This window comes from Pollicipes pollicipes, unplaced genomic scaffold (assembly GCF_011947565.3).
Source record: "Pollicipes pollicipes isolate AB1234 unplaced genomic scaffold, Ppol_2.1 Scaffold_1600;HRSCAF=1878_pilon_pilon_pilon, whole genome shotgun sequence".
NCBI classification, from domain to species: Eukaryota; Metazoa; Arthropoda; class Thecostraca; order Pollicipedomorpha; family Pollicipedidae; genus Pollicipes; species Pollicipes pollicipes.
This window is the reverse complement of record NW_023595962.1, coordinates 6,845,497-6,849,271: the sequence shown is the minus strand read 5'-3', so window position 1 is coordinate 6,849,271 and position 3,775 is coordinate 6,845,497.

The following is a 3,775-nucleotide window of genomic DNA, read 5'->3' as shown; positions in this document are numbered from 1 at the left end:
TGGCGTTTGCCATGTTTTCTTAAGCCTGTTCACTTAATCAGTCTTGAAACAACTTACGAGACGGAGTTATATCGGACGTGGCGGCAGCGTTCTCCTGTTAGAACTGAAGTCATCATCTGTACCCTCCCATGCTTTCGTGATGACCTCCTGGTACATCAACCGCCCCTTTCGCCCTGTTTTCTAGTTGTCCTCATTCCCATCATAACTTCGACTCGTGATTAGAATTGATGTCCTTGTTAGGTCTTTCGGGCTGCAATGACACTACCTAGTGCTTTTATTAGATGCCAGTCGTCTTAAAGTTTCACTTAAGTATGCAAATGAAATATGCCACACAGGTTGGACACTGCCTGTAAGCTCTAAGCATGTGATGCAAGCAATTAAACATGCGGTCATGTTAGCATGTGAGCATGTAATCAAGCATGTAGCGATCAATTCTGGAGAAACCTCAAACAAATCGATTTCCTGTCTCCAATACTTAAGCCTTCAACAGCAAAGGATGACAAATCACCCGATCACTCCACCAGTTCAAGCGTCTTTGGCCACCACCATCTCCCATCAGCCCACTTTGGCTTCCGCTGATGATCTGGAGCCACCACACGTCACCCTGCCATGTACATGGGTGGCGGTTTCCCAGTATCCATGGCATCGACCTCCGCTGGATCGTCGCGCTCCGTGCAACCAATCACCGGACCTTAGTTAACGGCTTCCATTGATGGTCGGCGAGCTACCATACTTCACCGTGGTAGGCATAACAGTGCTGTCGGGACACCCTATCCGTAGCATTGACCTCGACGCATCCACTTAGCCGTCGCGCTCCATTTAAGTAACCGACGGAATCGCCATGCAAAGGCATGCCTCAACAGGAGCGTCGCTGATCGATACCGGAGAACACCATGCGGCAGCGGGATGGTACCACCCCTGGGGGGTTTTCAGTGGCGTTTCAGTGGCCAGGATGGGTGCTGGTGCAGGCGGAGCCCGCCGGTGCGGGAGCGTCCGTACCCTTCTGCGCTGGACAGCGCGCACGACGCTCCTGCTGCTGCTGCTGGCCCTGGTGTGGGCGCAGGTGCTGGAGTACCGCGCTGAGCCGGTCAGCTCGACAACGGTGCGAACGGTGGCGCCGTTCCCGCGGCTCACGCTCTGCCCCGGCCATCGACTCGAGGAGGATCTGATCATCGACCTGTACCACCAACTGATCAACGGCTCGCTCTCGGTCGTCGAGTTCTACAACCGGACCACGCTGGAGATCCTGCCAACCGGCTATGACCAGCTGCAGATCATCAGGGGCCACCGCAGAATCAGTACCGTGCCTCTGCCGGGGCCGCTGGGGGTCTGGCGGCAGCGCTTCTTTCTGCATCTGGGAAGGCGGCGGTGGCAGCCGATGCGCTGTCTAACGCTCGAGCCGGGCGCGGCACTGCACCGAAGCTGCCACAGCCCACTCTCAGTCCGACTGCTGCTGCACGTGCCCGTCCTCTTCACCAGCAAGGCCAGCCAGGTGGCCTACCGGCTGTACGTGCACGGTCCGGAGGAGCCGAGCGTGGGCGACCTGCCGGCGCCGCTCTCCGACATGCCCATGCCGGTGACGCCGGGACGCGAGCTGCGGGCTGGGAAGGTCACCGGCTACCACGTGACGGCGCGGCTGCGGCGGCTGGTCAACGTGCGCCGGCGGCCCTGTCGCGATAAGCCAGGCTACTCAGTGGCACAATGTCTGAAGGGGTGCCAGTGGCGGCGGCTGGCGGCGCGCATCGGCTGCCGGCTGCCGCACATGGTGTCGGCTGGCGTATTCCTGCCCGAGATGCGGGGCCCGCTCGACCACCTGCCCGTGTGCGAACGGCTCGTGCAGTCGGAGGTGGCAGAGGAAGACAAGATCCTTCCCTGGCCGTTCCGGGGTTCGCTCTGCCTGGACCTGAACATCTCATGGAGCCGGCCCCAGCTGGAATACCACTCATACCCGACGGCGGCGGCCGGAGGGCAGGCCGCGAATAGAGCCCCCGGCAACAGCCAGCGACGCGCTTAGAACCAGGCGCGCTCCACCTCCGCCGGCCCCATACCTAGTAAGAAGACCGGCAGCGCATCAGTACGTGCCCAGCTCTGGCGGAGGACCTGCGAGGCTGCGACTGTCCCAGCGCCTGCCGCGGAGTCGCCTATAACCTGAACCAGGAGAGTCTGACGGGAGGATGCGACGACCACGGCAGCACCGTGTCCCCGTGCTTTACGGAAGCGTTCTTGACGCTCGACCTGGCTGCCGACCAGGTTCAGGAGGCGGTCGCCTTCACGCAGAGCACGCTGCTGGCCAACATAGGCGGCTTCCTCGGCCTGGTCACCGGGTTTTCGCTGCTCGCCCTGGCGGACATGGCGGAGGCTCTGGCGTGTGGCGTCGGTCGGAGACTGGGAGTGTAGATGCACGTTGAGATCGGAGCGTCAGAGTCTTCGTGCGACTTCGGCTGAGAAAGCAGCATGGCCAGGGGAGGGAAGTCGCGGATGCCACCGTTCTGGAGACAATCGCATGAGATCCGTTGAAGAGACGAGAAGAGAAGACCCAAAGCCCGTCATGATAGCGTGGAACACTAAAGTACGGCGATACACTGAGGGGAGAGCGAGCCGAGGCACCGATTCCTAGATGACGAAACAAGCATCGGAATTTCGGTAGTAAAGCTCACCTTGGCGCCCTCCCTTGGCACCCTGGTCTTCACGAAATATTCTAATTGTTGTGTGCGTCTCTCCACGCAAGCGTGTACAGCGGCTACCCACTGACAGAGTTCGGTTTTGAGGCGAGCCGCCCCGGCATCCATGCCTGGCCAAGCACTCATAGTGCCGAGCCTATGGCAGGGACTGGTTTCTAAGCTAGGCTGCAAGGCTTAATGTTCCGGGACAGATTGTCTCCAGCATAAGGCCGCGTCCTAGCCTGAGCTGTCCTCCCGTCATCGTTCATCCTAACCTTTCCCGACGCTGCCTCTTTATTCGCATAAACCCCACAAAGGTCGTGCAGGTTAAGAACCAGAACAGCACATGCGAACTGGCCAAATGATCCAAGGTCGCCAGAGGAAGCCACTCGGACGGCAACGGCAGTTTCGGCACCAGACAGCGTCCCTGAGCTGCCGTCCCTGCACCAGACAGCGTCCCGGAGCTGCCGTCCCTGCACCAGACAGTGTCCCTGGGCTGTCGTCCCTGCACCAGACGCGTCCCTGAGCTGCCGTCCCAGCATCAGACAGTGTCCCGACCTGCCGACCCTGCACCAGACAGCGTCCTTGAGCTGCCGTCCCAGCATCAGACAGTGTCCCTGACCTGCCGTCCCTGCACCAGACAGCGTCCTTGAGCTGTCGTCCCGGCATCAGACAGCGCCTCAGGGCTGCCATCCCTGCATCAGACAGCGCCCCTCAGCTGTCGTCCCGGCATCAGACAGCGTCCCTGAGCTGCCGTCCCTGCACCAGACAGCGTACCCTGAACCTGCCGTCCCCGCACCAGACAGCGTCCCCGGGCTGCCGTCCCTGCGCCAGACAGCGTCCCTGAGCTGCCGAAGCCATGAGAGCCGCCAGCGGGCGCTGACCGCCCCCACAACCGCGGCCCGCGGCCCGCCCCAGCCTGCCGCGCCGCGCGTCAGCTGCGCCACAATGGTGAAAGCGCCAGCTGCCGGCCGCCGGGGCGCGCGGCCGCCGGCGCCGCGCACGGCCTTTCTGCGGCCCGATCACGAAAGTGGCGCGGCGCACTGCCGGCGTCTTGGGATGTGGACAGCTGACGGTCGGAGCGGCAGCAACACGCGTTTGGCGTGTTGAAGATG